The sequence below is a fragment of the Schistocerca nitens genome, chromosome 8 (genome assembly GCF_023898315.1).
Source record: "Schistocerca nitens isolate TAMUIC-IGC-003100 chromosome 8, iqSchNite1.1, whole genome shotgun sequence".
Taxonomy (NCBI): domain Eukaryota; kingdom Metazoa; phylum Arthropoda; class Insecta; order Orthoptera; family Acrididae; genus Schistocerca; species Schistocerca nitens.
Window position 1 is genome coordinate 355,746,456 of NC_064621.1, and position 21,692 is coordinate 355,768,147.

Consider the following 21,692-nt stretch of genomic DNA (forward strand, 5'->3'; position numbering starts at 1 on the left):
CAATTTAAGGAAGGGTTGCACTTCTGTCACGTTGAACGATTCTCTTCAGTAGTTGTTGGGCCCGTTCTTGCAGGATCCTTTTCCATCCGCAGCAATGTCGGAGACTTGGTGTTTTATCGGATTCCTGATATACACGGTACTCTCGTGAAACGGTCGTACTGAAAAATCCCAACTTCATCGCTACCTTGGCGTGTCCCATTGCTCGTGCGCCGACTTTAGCACCACGTTCAAAGTCACTTAAATCTTGATAACGTGCCGTTGTAGCAGCAGTAAACGATCTACCAACTGCGCCAGAGACTTGTTGGCTTATTTAGGCGTTCCTGACCGCAGCGCCGTATTCTGCCCGTTTACATATATCTGTACTTGAATACGCATGCCTACACCAATTTCTTTGGCGCTTTAGTGTAGTTCTTCAGCCTCGGTTTTCACCCTTTAGCACTGACTATACGTAACGTCCAAATAGTGGTACGTTCCTCGATTATAACATGATTTTTGAGCAGAGTTTCAAAAAATTAGACACATTGGGAGAATACTGGTGATTTTTTTCTAGTATTCTATATATTACTTCCAGAGAAAAGCAGCAAATGGTGGACGGACAGGGGTTCCCTTTATTTACCTATTTCATTTAATATTTTGATTCTACGTATTTTGAAACTGAGGAAGTCAAAATTTTTCAGTCTTTGTTCGATTTCTACGTTTATTACAGGAAATAACGGGAACAAAAAACCGAAAATTGGTTATTCCAGAAACCAGTTATTTTCAGAGGTTCCAGCACTCAGTTTAAACCGGCGCTGAAAAAAACCGATATAACCGAAAATGGTTGTTTCAGCGATAGCCACCATCTCTACCAGTGACACTTCAGAGCCAGATAATCTAAGAATATTGTCGTCGGTGGTTTTATGACACCGCTAGAAACGGAAGTACGATCATATGGGATATAAAACAAAATTTGTGCCTGGACTGAGAATATTACGGTAGAAAGGACGTAGCAAGATATCTTGTATGGTGAATCATCAACAGACGTAGAAGCAACTTCAAGCATGCCCAAGGGAAGTGTGATGGGATCCTTGCTGCTCATATTGTTTATTAATGACGCGGTAAGTAATATCAATAGTAACCTCGCAGATGATGCAGCTATTTATAATGAAGTACTGTCAGAATAAAGCTTCACAAATATTCAGTCAGATCTTGATAACATTTTAAAGTCGTGTAAAAACTGGATATTCGCTTTAAACCCTCAAAAACGTAAAACAGTACATTTTACAAGGCAAAAAACTGTAATGTCTTATTAAAGCAAAATCAGTGAGTCACAATTGGAATCGGCCAACTCATACGAATAATTGGATTATTAATTTGTAGAGGAGGTGAAATGGAATGATCACATAGGCTAAGGCGTATGTAAAGCAATGTGCAGACTTCGATAGATTGGTAGAGTACAGTGAAAATTCTATCAGTCTGCAGAGTAAACTGCTTACAGGACACCAGTACGACGCGTCCTAGGATACTGCCTATCAAGAGAAATTTTTTCATTCTGTCTGCGTTAACACAAACCACAGCTGTTATTCGTTCTTTAGATAACTTGCCACCAACACATTTTTCGCCCTTAAATTTCAGAGTTTGGTCAGGCGTTAATTTAAAGAAAATGCCAGTCTCGTCTGCATAAAAGATGCCACAGTTTGCATATCCCTCACAAATTGTAGGCCATATGGTAATGAGCCATTGTTGGATTGTTTCAGTATTCACAATGTTGGCTTCATCGCTCACTTTACCAAAACTAATGTCGTGACGTTGCTTGAATCTGTCAGTCCATCCACTGCTGCACACAAATTCCTCATCTTTTAATATCTTTGCAAATTCTTCTGCTTTCGCCATAAGGAGAGGCACATTGATTCTTCTCTGTTGCTTAAACCACTTAAGCAGTGCTTCCTTCAACGTCGCTCCGTTCAGCTTTTGGTGACCGCCGTAACAACTTTATCCTTGAAACTTCCTGGCAGATTAAAAGTGTGTACCGTACCGAGACTCGAACTCATTCTGGGAAAATCCCCCACGCTGTGGCTAAGTCATGTCTCCGCAATATCCTTTCTTTCAGGAGTGCTAGTTCCGTAAGGTTCGCAGGAGAGCTTCTGTAAAGTTTGGAAGGTAGGAGACGAGGTACTGGCATAAGTGAAGCTGTGAGGACTGGGCGTGAGTCGTGCTTGGGTAGCTCAGATGGTAGAGCACTTGCCCGCGAGTTCGAGTCTCGGTCCGGCACACAGTTTTAATCTGCCACGAAGTTTCGCATCAGCGCACACTCTGCTGCGGAGTGAAAAATCTCATTCAACTTTATCCTTATTCTTCCAAATCGTTTCGACAGTGGATTCTCGATTTCATGAATCACATTCACTTTTTTTCCACTGTTAAAATCGTTATTTTATTGTCCTTGCTATTCTGAAATGCGTCCACTTCGTAACAATTTGAATGGAAAATGACATAACGTGTGCTACTGACGAGTTCTGTGATTGTCACCGCTACTGTAGTATGACTGTCGGAAGGTAACAACGATGTGAGGAGTCTATACTTATTGTTGCCAAGTTGCCATATTACAACAGATCTCTTTCTGCAGTAACCTCATTCTGAAAAATCTTGTTGCTAACTGAAGTTGAAAATGACATTATACACTCCTAGAAATTGAAATAAGAACACCCTGAATTCATTGTCCTAGGAAGGGGAAACTTTATTGACACATTCCTGGGGTCAGATACATCACATGATCACACTGACAGAACAACAGGCACATAGACACAGGCAACAGAGCATGCACAATGTCGGCACTAGTACAGTGTATATCCACCTTTCGCAGCAATGCAGGCTGCTATTCTCCCATGGAGACGATCGTAGAGATACTGGATGTAGTCCTGTGGAACGGCTTGCCATGCCATTTCCACCTGGCGCCTCAGTTGCACCAGCGTTCGTGCTGGACGTGCAGACCGCGTGAGACGACGCTTCATCCAGTTCCAAACATGCTCAATGGGGGACAGATCCGGAGATCTTGCTGGCGAGGGTAGTTGACTTACACCTTCTAGAGCACGTTGGGTGGCACGGGATACATGCGGACGTGCATTGTCCTGTTGGAACAGCAAGTTCCCTTGCCGGTCTAGGAATGGTAGAACGATGGGTTCGATGACGGTTTGGATGTACCGTGCACTATTCAGTGTCCCCTCGACGATCACCAGTGGTGTACGGCCAGTGTAGGAGATCGCTCCCCACACCATGATGCCGGGTGTTGGCCCTGTGTGCCTCGGTCGTATGCAGTCCTGATTGTGGCGCTCACCTGCACGGCGCCAAACACGCATACGACCATCATTGGCACCAAGGCAGAAGCGACTCTCATCGCTGAAGACGACACGTCTCCATTCGTCCCTCCATTCACGCCTGTCGCGACACCACTGGAGGCGGGCTGCACGATGTTGGGGCGTGAGCGGAAGACGGCCTAACGGTGTGCGGGACCGTAGCCCAGCTTCATGGAGACGGTTGCGAATGGTCCTCGCCGATACCCCAGGAGCAACAGTGTCCCTAATTTGCTGGGAAGTGGCGGTGCGGTCCCCTACGGCACTGCGTAGGATCCTACGGTCTTGGCGTGCATCCGTGCGTCGCTGCGGTCCGGTCCCAGGTCGACGGGCACGTGCACCTTCCGCCGACCACTGGCGACAACATCGATGTACTGTGGAGACCTCACGCCCCACGTGTTGAGCAATTCGGCGGTACGTCCACCCGGCCTCCCGCATGCCCACTATACGCCCTCGCTCAAAGTCCGTCAACTGCACATACGGTTCACGTCCACGCTGTCGCGGCATGCTACCAGTGTTAAAGACTGCGATGGAGCTCCGTATGCCACGGCAAACTGGCTGACACTGACGGCGGCGGTGCACAAATGCTGCGCAGCTAGCGCCATTCGACGGCCAACACCGCGGTTCCTGGTGTGTCCGCTGTGCCGTGCGTGTGATCATTGCTTGTACAGCCCTCTCGCAGTGTCCGGAGCAAGTATGGTGGGTCTGACACACCGGTGTCAATGTGTTCTTTTTTCCATTTCCAGGAGTGTATATACGGTACACCCATATACATTTGTCGCTAGCAAGAGAAGTATGTTTCTTACGAGGAATATGAACATACCACAGAAATCACGACGTTGTACACGAGCTGTACACGAGCTTCCTTGTAAGGAAGTTCAACTATAACAGCAGTAAAAAAAAAACAAATTTTTTATTTCATAAACCGATTTTTTAAGCAGTTTTAACAGTCGGGTTAAACTGGAGACAAAAAACGATATAATTTAAAACAGGTTGTTGCAGCTATGACGGCCTTCCCTACCTCCTGCCCTCTGTCGGTAGCCATCTAGTCTGCACAAGGAAGAGTCTTTGCATAGTCTTCACAAGGCAGTTTTCAAATTTCTTAGTTATCTGTACTGCACAATAGCGTTTTGCATGCCTCTGCTCTGTGCTGAGTCCCATAATACTTTCGTCTGCTACCTGTATCTTGGTTGTCACACTGTTCGGCATTGGGAATTTCGTTTATAGCGACGTTCTTCAACGTCCTGGAAGAAAAAATCGGCGATTCTAGTTCAGGAGGAGCAGTTGACGATTCTGATACTGATCCAGGCTGAATGCTCAGGTAAGCAATACACAAAAGTAAATAATGTGATGGAGGATTTGAAATACCGGTGATTCTAGTTCAGGGGGAGAAGTTGATGATTCTGATACTGATCCAGGCTGAATACTCGGGTAAGTAATACATAAAAGAAAATTTTGTGGCGGAGGATTTGAAATACTGTATCGGCCAAATGAATATTCGTAAAACAACTATTGGAATAACAAGTACCATAAAAAAGTCACACCCAACACGTGGCTGCAAAGCGTGTTCCGATATCAGCAAAAAGGGAACGTGCCGAAAAGATACATCATAGTGGTGTCCAAATTGAGATGTAGCTTTTTGTATTCCAGACTGTTTCAAAACATACCACGCTTTGTCAAATTATGTGTAAAAACGACATGTACAAGTTTTTCTTTGGAATAAAAACGTGAACCAGTAAAATATTTTGTATGTCTGCTACTGTTAATATTTCATAATAAGTTTTTTAAGATTATAGAAACCAGTTTCCACCGTTTCAAATGGTGCAAATGGCTCTGAGCACTATGGGACTTAACATCTGAGGTCATCAGTCCCCTAGAACTTAGAACTACTTAAACCTAACTAACCTAAGGACATTACACACATCCTTGCCCGAGGCAGGATTCGAACCTGCGACCGTAGCGGTCGCGCGGTTCCAGAATGAAGCGCCTAGAACCGCTCGGCCACTCCGGCCGGCCCGTTTCAAATTCAACATGTTCTATTGTATTAACAGTTACAGAGATACGATTTTCCAAAAATCTGTTAAAAACAACAGTCGAACTGCCCCACCACGGTGACAGGTCAGTCTCGAACATAAGTTCCAAGAGCCAGTATTGAGCGAGGAATTCAGGAACATTGTACAACACATCTACGAATCGCTGTTGTACGGATCGCGAACACAAGGTTAGGTTACTTACAACACGCACGGAGGTATTTAAACAATCATTCCTCCCGCCCTGGATCCTTTAATGGGACGGGAAGAAGCCCCAATAAGTGGTACCATGGCAACTACTGTTTGCCATGCATTTCACCTTGCTTTGCATTGTAGAAATGTACGAGGGTAATCCAAAAAGTAAGGTCTCCTATTGTTTTATAAGTACATAGACCTGTTTATTTCTACAATGGTTTACATCAGTTTACAGCTTGAACATTTAGCTATTTTTCGACATAATCACCATTTCTGTCGACGCATTTTTGTAAACGCTGTGGCAGTTTTTGTACGCCCATGTCATACCAGCTCGCCGCTGCTCAGAAAGCTATGAACTTCTTCTTTCACCTCGTCGTCGGAGCTGAATCGCTGGGACCACAATTAAGGCTGACAGGTACTGTGAGACTCTGAAAAAAGTCAAACGGGCAATTCAGAACCGGAGAAGAGGAATATTGAGCAAGGGCGTACCCATTCTCCATGACAACGCTCGCCCACACATTGCTCGGCAAACCATTGTTCTCCTGCAACAGTTTCAGTGAAACATAATCACCCACCCACCCTATAGTCCTGACTTGGCACCCAGTGACTATCACCTGTTTCCAAGGTTAAAACAACATTTGGCCGGAAGCGATTCAGCCCCAATGAGGAGGTGAAAGAGGAGGTTCATAACTTTCTGAACCGCATGACGGCGAGCTGGTATGACATGGGCATTCAAAAACTGCAACAGCGTCTACAAAAATGCATAGACAGAAATGGTGATCATGTCGAAAAATAGCTAATGTTGAAGCGGTATGTTGTTGCAAATCATTGTAGAAATAAACAGGTCTATGTACATATAAAAAATAGGAGACCTTACTTTTGGGATTACCCTCGTATAGGTGGAATAAACTGGAGCACCCACTCCCCGACTAAATTAATCTACGACATGAGGAAGGCCGGACTTTGAGCACTATGGGACTTAACATCTATGGTCATCAGTCCCCTAGAACTTAGAACTACTTAAACCTAACTAGCCTTAAGACATCACACAACACCCAGTCATTACGAGGCAGAGAAAATCCCTGACCCCGCCGGGAATCGAACCCGGGAACCCGGGCGCGTCAAGCGAGAACGCTACCGCACGACCACGAGCTGCGGACTACGACATGAGGAAGGCCGCTGCAAAACGGCCGAAACATCGGATATTTTAGTATTTCAGCACTTTAAGACGATGCGGCAGTTCACGCAGAGTATTTCTAATGAGATCTCTGCAAGTTTTTCGACATCGGTACGACACCTCCACGCGTTCTTCAACAACGAGGTACGGCGGTACTCGGACATTTCCGGAGTAAAATTCGCATGAGCGCTGCGGTTAAACGCCGTAGGTAGCTCACCTGGTAGGCTGAGGGCGCGGCTTGCAGCTGCGGTGGCGGTAGCTCGCAGTCCACTGACGAAGGTGGCTGCTCCGTTTGTAGTTACGCGCGGGATGGCGCGCATGCGCATCGACTTCAATGCGTTCGCTGGTAGTTGCTGTGTTTCGCACGCCACGATTTCCGCCTTGCGGCAAATCGCTCTGTGCCGTGACTGCTTTTTCACAGGTTCCGCCCACGTGCCAGATTCGACAGCTAGATATTGACTGTCCGATTTCATTACTTACCATTTTCATCTACAAGAGAGTGTTTCAAATTCGTTTCTAGAATTAGTTTTCTAATTAACTCTGTACCTTTTATACACATAAAAAAATTCTGTTTTCCAGTTCCTGTGATTTTTCACGTAGACTTGTCATTCGATTTTTTAAAAAAGTATTCACTAATCGTTATTATTTTTTTATAGGATAACATTAGAGATGAAACAGATACCTTTTTTTGTGCAGGGTGAGTCAGGAGGAAAGGTACATGCTTTGAGGGGTGATAGAACTCGTGATGCTGAATAAAAATCTTCATTTGGAGTTATGCCCTATTCCGAATGTTTACGAGATAGAACACATTTAATATTCATTGTTATTTACTTCCTGTACTTTCTGTACTTTCAAACATTGTCACTGTTTACAACGTACCACAGTAATGTGGAGCAAGATGAGAAGAACAGTTTGATACGGGACACTTGTTGTCTATAAAGTCGGGAAACTACCTCAAATTGGTCTACAAAAACTATGTAACACACAGCGCATGCGCGTCGCGCGAGTTTTTCAACATTCTCAGGCTCTCTTCGCACAGACTGTTAGTTCTAGAGAAAGAAATGAATAGGAAGTTTTTTTAGAGGAAATTTAATGTAGTTTAATTTTCTACTGCGACACGTTTTTGCTGAAAGGTGTGGTTTTCGAGTTCTTCAAGAAAAACGTACAAAAGTGATATTAAATGCGTTCTATCTCGGAAACCGTTGGAAATAGGGCATACGTCCGTAAGAAGTCTTTTGTTCAGTACCACGAGTATTGCCACCCCTCAAAGCATGTACCTTTCCTCCTGACTCATCCTGTATATATTCGATGACCAACAACATTTCAAATACTGAAATTGATTCCTGAAATTCAACTTAACTGTGATAGGTACACACGTACTACCTAAAGCGTCATATAAAAATTTTTAACAGACGGGTACTTCAAAAAAATGGCTCTGAGCACTATGGGACATCTGAGGTCATCAGTCCCCTAGAACTTAGAACTACTTAAACCTACCTAAGCTAAGGACATCACACACATCCATGCCCGAGGCAGGATTCGAACCTGCGACCGTAGCAATCGCGCGGTTCCAGACTGCAGCGCCTAGAACCGGGTACTCCGACTGGGTTTTTTCGCTTATCGCGGGCGGCCGAGCTATCGCTTAGGCTACCCAGCACGCTCCGCGGACCGACTGAAACCTCCATATGTCAGACATCTACCTATTTCTTTTCGTAATGGATTACAGTTTATGAGAATAAATAGATAGGTGCGTGACATTTGGATGTTTGGTCAGCCTGGGCGGGGTGCTCGGATAGTCTAAGTAGTAAGGAGGTAGCTCGCGGTAAGCGGGAAATCCTTATTCGAGTGCCAGTTCAGCACAAATTTTCATATGTCGCTTTAGGTAGTACCTCTGTACCTAATACAGTTAAGTTGTATATCAAATACCTGTTTACTGCATACCTGATGTCCGGCCATCCTGTAAGTCGGTGGCTGGATATTCGCCCAGTCATTGCCATTGTTTGACTTCACTTTTTCATTTATTGGGAATTGCGATCACTTTCAATTGTTGTTATTTGAGGTTACTACTGAAAATAATTTGTCAGTTTGCAAGATTACTTACGAAAAGTGTCGTAGGTAAAGAAAAGATCTGTTGGGAATATTTTGATATTAGCAACGACAATAATACGTTTGCCATTTCTTTGTTGTGAAGTGTTACATATTTCTCGTGGCGGAAAGAAAAAGCATGTGGGCCTATGTAACAGAGCCTTACCTTGTCTTTTATGTCTTTGTTTTGAATTGTTTTATTACACTCATCAACAAGGTGTTAGTAGGTAGCTTTCATCGAATGCTCGGGTTAATAAAACTTGTTTGTGAAGTGTAGTTATAAAAAAGCAATTAAACTAATAGAAAATACCTAACCTAAATTAAATCCAACGAAATATTTTTTTTCGGCTGACAAGTATTTCAGCTACGAAAAATCATTTCAAAACGAATCATCCAGATAAATTCCAACCAATTAGTGGACGTACAGTTGCTCCCGTGCCTACACCACCTTTAACCATCCTCGTTACAAGTTCAGCATCTGTGGAAAAGCAATTGACTGTCAGAGACGTTTGGAATGTGAACGATGCAAAAGCCAAAAAATGTCACTACTTAATAGGAGAAATCATTGCACTAGACAACGACACATTACTTATCGTGGAAAGGATCGGATTTGCAAGAATTCTAGAACAAGCCTTACTCCACTATAAAATCCCAATCCGTACATAGGTTTCGCAAAAGATTGTTACTGACGTCTCTGACAGAATTTGTGAAAAGATCAGAAGACTTACTAGGTTCTCACACTGGAGAAAATAGAGCAAGGGAACGTAATACTGTCGCAGATCGCGGGGATATTGACCAAAGTAAAATACACATACTCATTCGTTACTGGGTTGGTCTATATGTACTGTCACTTTGCTGTTGCGCCCTTCTGACAACCTGAGAAGGATTGGGTTACAGGAAGACAACAAGAGAGGCATGTTTTGTTTTGCGCTGTTGCAGATTTTTGGAGAAATAGCACCAGCGCTTTATCCTCTGCCAAACCAGAGGATGCTGCCACCCCTGCATAGTTTCCGTCTGCTTCATGAGTGTGGCGCTAAGAGGTGAAACGCATTCGAGTGGGTGACTAAGATTCTCCTATATGTTTCATCCATTCGTAACAGAGGGTTGTAGCTGAATCATTGGAGGTCCAGCCTGAAATAGCAGGAATGATCGTTGCTGGTAGACGGCTTGTAACGCACTTCGATCATTCGAGTTTAACTCAAGAAAAACTGTCGGCGATTCAGAGGGAGTTTCATTCATCGGAGAATCAGTTCCTACAAAATATCAACATGAGGTGGAATTCCACCTTTTATATGTGGCGCACCTGTTGGGACTAAAACAGGCTATGTCGCTATATATGTCTGGCACGATACGCTAACCAAATTGACGGTCATCAGTAGAGTTTGATGGAGCAGTACGTTCGCTCTTGAAGACCTTTGAAGAAATAACTAAAATAAGTGCTGGTCCCTCCTGCATGTCCGAAGGAATACCACATGATGCGGCATATACTTATTTCAGTATTTAGGTTTATGTGAGACAGCAGTAAGAGCCTCTGACTCAACACGCATGAGAGACTCGTTGAAATCTCAATTAGAAAGTCGTTCCAGCTCCTTAAATGAAGATCCAATATACCTGATTGCAAGCTTTTTGGAGCCGAGATTCAAGACAGACTATTTGGGGATTATTGAAGCTAAAAGAGCTCGACAGACTTTCCTATTGGAATTTTGAAAAGAATTTTTCTTTGCTAAAAGAAATAGAGGATACAAGACTGAATCAAGTGTGATACGCGAAGCTCAAGACACGTTTTGGAATCGCCATAACGAGACGAAAAATGAAAACAATAATAGTCAGTGTGTAAGGTGGGCATGTATGTTATGTTACTGTTAAACAACATTTGATCTTGTTGTGGTACAGCAATTTTCCTCTGCGTAGTCCGATACATTCTTTGATGAAGTGTGGCACGTGATAGATGTATTCAGTAGTGTTGTGTTGACTTGTATGTGATAGATGAAGAAAGATTTATTGTAAAGGACAACAAGGATGAATATGAGTATATACTGAAGGAGAAAAAGATATAAATTTTGAATTCTGTTAATTGTTTTGGGAGAAGAAGTTTGAGGCAAGACTGAAGCACTGCGCAGCTAATTAACTTCCCCACAGCTGAGAGAAAGACCACAACACTCCCCTGAGTCATACATTAAGGTATCAACTGATGAAGCAGTTTGGTTTTCATAGAAGTTGACTGTTAACATTGCACCTTTTCCAAATCATTGTTCACTTTGTTGAGCATAGGATTGTTCAGACCAGTGTTGCGTGTGAAGATCACGCTAAGTTTTACTGCGTCTTTTTGAATACATACTTCATTTTAAAATCTTTGTCTTGGAATATCATTTCATAGGAATAGTTACTCTTCCAAATTCACTGTTTAAAGAAGATTTACCATTACGCATTGCCACACTGAACCACATGGGATGCAACACTTTGAATATTGTTTGGAAATTTTATTTTAAAAAACAGAAATCTAGCTTAGCCGCTGCCTGCCTGATCGTTGCGGTTGTGGTTTCGAGAAATCTGCAACAATGTTGTCAAGACGTGAGGTAAGTGGAAATTTTGATTAGGGCCAAATAATTGTTCTTCAGTCGCACATTTAATATAAAGACAAGATGTATTTAAACCGTTTACAGTTCAGTTCAAATTAGATACTGTTTAATCAAAGGTTATCATACGAGATTAAGCTGGATAACAGTTTGTAGGTATATAGTTTTTGTTATAAGCAGATTTTTTTTTTTTATTGAGTGGCAGGTAAATTTGGGCTAAATTTCATACAGAAACATATAGTGGGAAGCTTACAAACGTGACGGTCGAGAAACGTGATGACACGCAAAACTGACTATTACTTAAGGGCAGTTCTATTCGATTGTAATTGCGACCCTTGTATTTGGTGGTCAGCAAGCGACACAGTACCCGAATTTGACAAAGTGTGCCCTAATTTACCTCTCCGCGACTGTGCAGATGGCCATGGTTACGAAGACAAGCGAAATCGCCTACTAACTCTTAACATAGAGAAATTGGTGTTCATTCACCTTAATTTGTCCCCCATTCAGTTTGAAAACCAGTTTACTTTCTTGTTAAATGAATAATAAATTGTGTTTTGATTTGAAGACATTGTGATTTCATTTCTGTTCTCAGAGTATCTTACACGTGAATGAACTAAAGTCGATTTTGTAAAATTTTCATAATTTATTGAAAATCCGCTACCTGCCGGATGTTGACCTACTGTCCGGTATATGGCCGGGTAGTAAGAGTAGGACAGGTAGGCCTAAGGCGGATACTGTATGATTGCTGGCTATCTGTTTCTAGTTACCATCTCAGCTTTGTAATGAACACCTTACCTTATCATTGATTATCAGGGTCTTTGTGTACTCTCACTGCACACGTGCCTGAATCGCAAATGTACTGAGGAAGTGTGATTTCGAGTAACTTATCATTAGCTAATTTTAGACCATACGTGCATACGAAATGTTGCTGAACGTTGGAAATTTTTTTTTTAACTTGGACGGGTAGTGACGAATATCTCCATTGGAGAAATTGGCTGAGATACATGTTAGAGTTTTTTGCTCTCAGACAGTTTGGTACTCTCAGATAGTACTCATAGAATTGCTTACACTAAATGCAAATTTTCGCTGATGGTTACTGTCTGATGGTTATGAGTCCTTTTTTTAAGTATCTGAGAGTATTGCAGAGCAGATGCCAGTAGCGTTTACACAGAGCAGAGTAAGACAGACTGGGAGACCCGAGAAATGACTCACTGCAAGATTTATCAGTCGTAATTCTGTGCAGGAAGGAAGAGGTTGCAATGAAAGAGCATCGAGATGCAGCTGCATTTCTAATACTTTTAGCACCAAAGAAAAAATCCGTAAGCTACTGTATTCTTGTTGGATAAGAGAATGGATTAGGCGGTGGAATGATTTTGGAGCATACAAAACTCTCATTGTAGAGCTTGCGATGGAAAATCCACAACAAGATAGAAATTTTGTGAGAATTGCAGCGGCGGAGAGGGCAGAAATACTCATTCTAATTGGACCCAAAATTGACAAGCAAGACACTACTATGCGTCATTCCATTAGTGTTAAAGACAGACTGCTTGTGACACTAAGATTTCTAGCACCAGGTACGTTTATTCTCTTTAGTATCTGGTAAATAATAATTACGACAAAATGACATTACAAAGATTTTCATCTCGATGCCCATACTTCTCCAAAAGCCAAATAGGGTGGATAAAGAAATTAAATTGTTATGTTTTCTTAGTTTAAGCAACCTGTAGTAATAGCCTTTCATAAAATATCGATGACTGAGAATTTATATTTGAAATGAAAACAGGAATTTCGCGAACAATATGTAATTAAAAGCAAGAAGACGTGCATTATTCATAAAAAATGATGATGAATTTTACAATTACGAGGTGTAGGTATTTCAAATTAAAGGAGAAAAAAATTGGACACCGACTAGGCTTGAACCAGCGACCTACGAAATGCTTCAAGTTGTCAAACTACTAACACTACGGATTCCATTATATTTCGAATGTGCGTTTAGGGGCAACTGTATCTAATACAGTGCCTCGGAAAACTACAAAGCCGATTATTTCTGTAAATTTGTGAAAAACATTAAGAACAACCTACTTCTCGGAACTTGTTAACCGTGGGTCACACCCGTGATTCACTATGGAGCAGGAAGCAGCCTCAGCCATTTTCATACTGCCGTATGCGTGACAATCAGAGCACAAGAGTGCAGAGGATGTGACTGTACACGATTTTTGAAATAAAAACTACATAGCTACAGCGTGATTAAGGAAAACGCTGAAGGCTATTAATAAATTAGAATATCTTAAAGTGTCATTCAACGTAACTTAGTAACAATACCACCACGAGCGGTGGTAATTGGGGGGGGGGGGCTATGGAGGCTATGGCACCCACCATGGATAAAATGACTTCAGAAATCAGCAAATATGTTACTCCAACGGATTCAATCTTTTTTTTTAATAATTATGTAGTAATATAGGTTACAATGTATTTCAAACACATTTTAACAAAAGAATAAGAGTGGAAAATAGCTTACTATCTAAACCAATGAATATCATTTAACTTAAAATAGGCGTCTTATTATTTATTAAAACACATTTTTTACCCTGAACTGCAAAACAGTTACCAAAAACTACTTTAGGCAGCACTAAATGTTACCAGTTTGTCGGTAGAAGACCAAAACTCTCCTTTTGTTAAGCGATATTCTATTCCCCCAAACCCCCTCCCACCCCATCCCACCCCTCCCATTAGTCCCCCCCCCTTGACCGACTTCTAGAATCGCCCCTGATATATCTAATACATAAGTAGGACCTACTTCCAAGAGAGTAACAGCACCAGCGTAGGTGTGCTGCGGCTCCTGACCAATCATCGCGTTTTTGTTTGTTTACGTCAGGTTTATTCTTATGATGAACGGAGTACACCACCACAGGTCCAATGCAACGGCAGGAGGTCTCCTGTTGCATGATACTGCTCCCACCTGTGGCGCGCTGCACGTTACGAGCCGCCGTACACCTCGATGATGGCATTTGTGGAGACGACCATCGACCTAGTTAGCTAAAATGTGATTCTCTCGAAGTGCCGACATGTTTCCATTGATGGTTGAATCCCGATGGTCCCGTGCCCACTGCAATCGTAATTTACGATGTCTTCGGGTCAACATGTGAACATGTAAGGGTGGTCTGCTGCAGAGCTCCCATGTTCAATAATGCACGATGAACGATGTACTGTGAAACACTTGTGCGTGAACCAGCGTTGTGCTCTTTCGGCATAGATGTCATTGATCATCATCTATCCTACTTTACAGAGCAGACAAGCGTCCGAACCCCACATTCTGCGAAGAGTCGTGGAAATCCAACCATTTAGCGCCTAGTGGTAGTTTCACTCTCCTCCCACCTCTTTCTGAAGATGCTCACGACAGTAGTAAGTTTACATTCGACCTGCTTTGCCGTTTTCGATATACTCATTCACAGGCTCTGCGTAATAATACTCTACCCTTTGTCAAAGTCGCTCATCTCAATGGATTGCCCCATTTGCAGCCCGTATCTTCGCTATGGTGATCCCCCGTCCGTGTCTGCTCGTGGTAATAAAAGTATTAAGCGGAGCAGCCACTAGGTGACATCCAACGTCGTGATGGGCAGTGCTCATAATGTTTTGGCTTATCAGTACATGTAGACGACAATATTATGATCTACAGTGGAATAATGCAGGAGCAAAGAGCAAGAAAATGGGAAGATAAAGTACTGTGCTATGAATATGTAAATGAACGCATTGTAACAGTAGGCGTTAAAGGTCCAAGAGGAATCCTAACAATAATAGCAACTTATGCCCTAGAAGAAGGAAAAATCGACGAACTCAGGGCCTTCTTTTACAAGCAGTAACAAGTACGTAATGAAACGGAAAAATACGCTAAGATTTTGCTGCCTTTAATCATTTAAAAATTACTAATGGTCTCTTTAAGACTAAAGACATATACAAATTTACCTGACCAGCAAGAGAGAGTTCTATTATATAATAATAAATGAGGGATTTCCTCGACAGATTAGAGATACCGGAGTTTATCGAGGAGTGGATATTGGGTCGAATCACTTCTTATTGGTGTCAGTAACTGATATCTGTGCAAAATGGTGAAAACCAAAGAAAACAATTAAGGAACAAAAGCAAGAACAAGTTCTTAAAGTTTACATTTTAAAAAAATACCAGCGGAAAAGATCTCTGTCTAAAGCAAGTTTAGAAACTTGGAAGAAGACTCTGATTACAAAGAATGAAGATGACCTCCAGATGGGGGTCTGTGAGGTGCATAGGTAGCCTCAAATTACTACCTAACATTGTCGGTAGATACAACGAGGGTGATGGCATTTGAGGTCAGATAACCAGTCAGATCTAAAATAGTCTCGAGTAACAAATACTTGGGGCAAGTAAATCATTATAAATATCTAAGAAGCGACATTACTTAGAAATATTATCATGATGTGAACCAAAAATTAAATAAATTTGCTTCCATATGTGCAAAAATCGTAAAAAGTTTGCATAATAGAACCAGAAGAGAAACCCAGCTGAAGTTTTATAATAGCAGTACCAACCCTTACTTATGGAAGTGAAGCTGGGCAAGACGTCACCAAGAAAGTAGAATACAGGTTCAAGAAATGAGACTTCCAAGAAGAGTGGAAGGTTGTACAAGGGTAGGTCAAAAAAGAAATGAAGATATAAGAAAACATTTAGGAATACATCATCTAAACGAGAAAGTAAATGAAAATAGGAGAAAATAGAAGTATATGTAGATCATATAGTTGGAGGAAGATTCTCAGTAAAGGCTCTAAATTATATATGCACTGGAAGAAGAAATGCTGAAAGACCTGGCAAGAGATGGCTACTGTAACAAGCAGTTTGCTAATCAAGAAGTGAGAAAGAAGAGGAAGAAGATGAACTTCTATTACATGACTGTTACAAGTTTTGACGAGCTGCACTGTCGGTTGATGGCTCTGAGCACTATGGGACTCAACTGCTGTGGTCATAAGTCCCCTAGAACTTAGAACTACTTAAACCTAACTAACCTAAGGACAGCACACAACACCCTGCCATCACGAGGCAGAGAAAATCCCTGACCCCGCCGGGAATCGAACCCGGGAACCCGGGCGTGGGAAGCACGACCACGAGATGCGGGCTGTCGGTTGATGAAACATCTACGAACTTTATGAAGAAAAGCAATGTGCACCAAAGTTTGGCGAAAGAAGAATCGTTTGCTCTCCGAACTGAATCTAAATTAGGACAATACAGCAAAGTTTTACGTAGTACGTTTAAACTAAAGAGTAGGTAATGTTAATAAATACCAATTGTTTTCCCCTTGTGTTTAGATTCTCAAATTACATCTTCATCTACATCTACATGACTACTCTGCAATTCACATTTAAGTGCTTGGCAGAGGGTTCATCGAACCACAATCATACTATCTCTCTACCATTCCACTCCCGAACAGCGCGCGGGAAAAACGAACACCTAAACGTTTCTGTTCGAGCTCTGATTTCTCTAATTTTATTTTGATGATCATTCCTACCTATGTAGGTTGGGCTTAACAAAATATTTTCGCATTCGAAAGAGAAAGTTGGTGACTGAAATTTCGTAAATAGATCTCGCCGCGACGAAAAACGTCTTTGCTTTAATAACTTCCATCCCAACTCCCCAACTCGTGTATCATATCTGCCACACTCTCTCCCCTATGACGTGATAATACAAAACGAGTTGCCCTTTTTTGCACCCTTTCGATGTCCTCCGTCAATCCCACCTGGTAAGGATCCCACACCGCGCAGCAATATTCTAACAGAGGACGAACGAGCTTAGTGTAAGTTGTCTCTTTAGTGGACTTGTTGCATCTTCTAAGTGTCCTGCCAATGAAACGGAACCTTTGGCTCGCCTTCCCCACAATATTATCTATGTGGTCTTTCCAACTGAAGTTGTTCGTAATTTTAACACCCAGGTACTTAGTTGAATTGACAACCTTGAGAATTGTACTATTTATCGAGTAATCGAATTCCAACGGATTTCTTTTGGAACTCATGTGGATCACCTCACACTTTTCGTTATTTAGCGTCAACTGCCACCTGCCACCCCATACAGCAATCTTTTCTAAATCGCTTTGCAACTGAAACTGGTCTTCGGATGACCTTACTAGACGGTAAATTACAGCATCATCTGCGAACAACCTAAGAGAACTGCTCAGATTGTCACCCAGGTCATTTATATAGATAAGGAACAGCAGAGGTCCCAGGACGCTCCCCTGGGGAACACCTGATATCACTTCAGTTTTACTCCATGATTTGCCGTCTATCACTACGAACTGCGACCTTCCTGACAGGAAATCACGAATCCAGTCGCACAACTGAGACGATACCCCATAGGCCCGCAGCTTGATTAGAAGTCGCTTGTGAGGAACGGTGTCAAAAGCTTTCCGGAAATCCAGAAATACGGAATCAACCTGAGATCCCCTGTCGATAGCGACCATTGGTTCGTGCGAATAAAGAGCTAGCTGCGTTGCACAAGAACGATGTTTTCTGAAACCATGCTGATTACGTATCAATAGATCGTTCCCTTCGAGGTGATTCAAAATGTTTGAATACAGTATATGCTCCAAAACCCTACTGCAAACCGACGTCAATGATATAGGTCTGAAGACAAAAAATATAGCAACACCAAGGAGTTGTGCAACATAAACGAAACCTCGTAGGCATGTTTCTACATTTGAAAGATTATTTCTATTCAAACTTCGTGCCAGTAACGTAAGAGTGGCGCTAGAAGCGTCAATGTGAGGATGCAAATCGGGTTTGCTTTAAATGTGAGCTGCAACGGCCATGGGTGTAGTTACCTCTGAGACTTGACGTGATGACTCAATGTTAGTCAAGAATGCCTTTAAAGCAACAAAGAAACCATTATAAACACCTCACTGAGTTTGAAGGGGTCGTGTAAGAGGGCTATGAGAAGCTGGACGTTCCTTCTGCGATTTGCAGAAAAACTTGTAAGGTATGTAAACGCTGTACATGATTTCTGGCAGTGATGGTCCCATGAATGTGTGGTTGCAAGAAGATGGGCTCCGGACGCCACTACCGTGAGGGAAGACCCATCCTGTTCGGCTTATGCTTCTGGCGTATCATACTGCATCTGCAGCAGAAATTTGAGCAGTAGTTTGGCACCACAGTGACACAATGTTCTTTTACAAATCGATTACTTCAAGGACAGCTCCAAATGTGCTGTAGCGAGCATCCCACCGACCCCAAACAACCGCCATTTGTAACTTCAGTGGTGTCAAGCAAGAGCTCATTGGAGGGCAGGGTGGAGGTCTCTTGTGTTATCTGATGATTGGTGCCAGTAATGGCCATGTGTTGGTTAGGAGTAGTCCAGATGAGTGCCTTCAGCCAACTTGTCTACATGCTAGACACACTAGGCCTACATCTGGAGTTATGGTCTAGGGTGCAATTTCGCATGACAGCAGGAGCACTCTCGTGGTTATCCCACACAGCTTGACTGAAAATTTGTACACCAATCCGTTGATTCGACCTGTTGTACTGCCATTCATGAACAGCATTCCAGGGGGTGATTTCCAACAGGATAACGCTCGCCCACATACTGCTGTTGTAACCCAACATGCTCTACATGGTGTTGACATGTTGCTTTGGCCTGCTAATTACCAGATCTGTCTCCAGTCGAGCACATATGGGACATCATCAGACGACAACTCCAGCGTCATTCCTGTAGTGACTGACCAAATGCGACAGGCATGGAAATCCATCCCACAAACAGACTTCTGGCACATGTAAAACACAATGCAAGCACGTTTGCATGCTTGCGTTCAACATTCTGGCAGTTACACTGGTTATTTATGTTCCAGCATTTCACATTTGTAATGGCTTGTCTCACATTTAGGTTAACCTGTGATTTTGCAATGTTAATCACTTAAATATGTTACACACACAAATATATTCCCGAAATTTCATAACCCTACACTAATTTTTTATTTGTGTTGCAACTTTTTTTCCATCAGTGTATGTGTTAAGAGTCATACATAATTCAGGTATTCATTTTGGCAATGCTTTATTTGTATATGTCTGTATTGTAGCATAGAGCCTTCCTGCACCAAAGTAACTAACGCCTCTGCATGAATTTCAATATCAATTTGCACACAAAAGTGACACATGCACAATAAATAAAGTAAATGGTAGCTGCTCGCCATCAGGCTGCATTGTGAGAAGACCGCGACTGCTACTGGTAGTTTTGCCATATGCCAGCTGGCCTCAGCAACAAACTATACATTCGCCACAAGGCAGCAGCTGTCTTCTGGCCATTTGTCACAGTGAGTAAAAATCCTCTTTAACTCTGTGGGCTACCGAAAAGCCGGTGAACACTATAGCTTGTGAACAGGCTAAAAGCAGCTCCAAGCAGTTAATAATTAGGCTTCTGCCACAGACAGACACCAGAATGATAATCTATCACTGCTACTTTGGGTCAGTTACTCGTTATGGCATTATCTTCTGGGGAATTTCAGCAAATGTCATGAGGCTCCTAGCATTATATAAGAAAGTAATTAGGAACATTTGTCATGTAAAAAATTAAAAATACTATAATCCCCTCTCTTTACAGATATAAGGTGTTGATTTTCTTATGTAAAAAGTAATGTATGTATGCATGACTTTTCTGATCCCACCACAACTATAGTATTAAACAAAGAGAATTTTGGATTTATGACCCACCATTTAAAACGCTATGCCCAAACACAAGGCAAAAAATTAGAATGAAATAAAAGGTAGTTGAATACATTTAACATGGAGACTGGTTTACTGAAAGATTGCTCTTTACTCACCTCTAGTGTTCTATTGAAGAATTTACTGACAACAGTTTCACAGTTTGAACGAGAGAATTGCGTAATTTATTTTATTTATTAAAATAATTTGAACTTTTGTATTTTTGCCGGCCGAAGTGGCCGTGCGGTTAAAGGCACTGCAGTCTGGAACCGCAAGACCGCTACGGTCGCAGGTTCGAATCCTGCCTCGGGCATGGATGTTTGTGATGTCCTTAGGTTAGTTAGGTTTAACTAGTTCTAAGTTCTAGGGGACTAATGACCTCAGCAGTTGAGTCCCATAGTGCTCAGAGCCATTTGAACCATTTTTTGTATTTTTCTTCAAAATGTTCTTATTTTAAATGGTGACATGTCTCCTATACACCAAATCAAATTATTTGACTATTTTATGTAATGAAATGAATAAATCATTGTTGCCAAGTGCACACGAGGATGAAGGTGGTGTTGGGTAAAGACAACCAGATGATATTTCAAAGGAAAATCACCAGAAAAAATGTTGCCATGAAAATAACTGAAAAAGTAATTAATCTTTACATTTATTAACTAAAACAGTGTAATTCTCTTTATTCATGACAATGCAAGTTTTCAATGTTTAATATGACAAATTTGCATTAAACATAAATTAATAATTATATTCTTTATAAATAAAACATATATTATTCATTCTACAGATGTTTCATTGTTGAATTACACTTACCACTGTGTTGGGCCTATATAATGTCTTTACATACTGTAATAATTGCTGGTTGATCATCAAATTCAAATTATTCTTTTCTAGGTTCTTTGGATTGCAACAGCAACCCCAAATATATCTTTTGAATTTGAATTTCATTTAGTCACTTTGAAAGTATCATGCAAACCATGTATGGTCAAACCTGCAATAACCCGTTCCTCCATTTTCGAAGCAAACTATGTGATACATGCACATAAAACTGCTTAAGGGAAGTCTCTCTAACAAAGGAACCACTTTTGACAAAGCTTAGGTATCCGAGTTACGAGGGAATTAGTATATTTCATCAAAATATACAAGGTATTAGAGATAAAGTTAGTGAACTGCTTATAGATGATGACTCTGAAATTATTGGTATATCTGAACACTTCTTAAATAAGGAGATAATTCAGAGGCTTCCTTTACCAGGATACAGGTTGGCTGGCAGCTTTTCGAGGAGCTCTTTGCGGTGTGGGGGAGTAGCCATGTATGTGAAAAATGGCATCCCATTTGAGTCAATTGATGTTTCAAAGTACTGCACTGAAAAGGTGTTTAAATGTTGTGCAGGTGTGGTTAAATTTAACGGAGCTAAACTTCTAACTGTTGTTATTTATAGATCCCCAGACTCTGATTTCACAACATTTTTGCTAAAGCTAGAAGAGGTTCTTGGTTCACTTTATAGGAAATACAAAAAGTTAGTTATATGTGGTGACTTCAATATTAATTGTATAAGTGATTGTGCAAGGAAGAGGATGCTGGTAGACCTCTTT

General features: G+C 41.7%; 1 protein-coding gene across 1 annotated transcript in view; it reads right to left on the reverse strand.

Annotated features, from left to right (window-relative positions):
- LOC126198874 (uncharacterized) overlaps positions 1-7,004 on the reverse strand; it is a 129,075-nt gene extending 122,071 nt beyond the window's left edge. The window contains exon 1 of the mRNA XM_049935476.1: positions 6,946-7,004. The gene's annotated coding sequence lies outside the window, so the exon portion shown is untranslated. The remainder of the gene's footprint in view (positions 1-6,945) is intronic.
- Between the last annotated feature and the right edge of the window lie 14,688 nt (positions 7,005-21,692).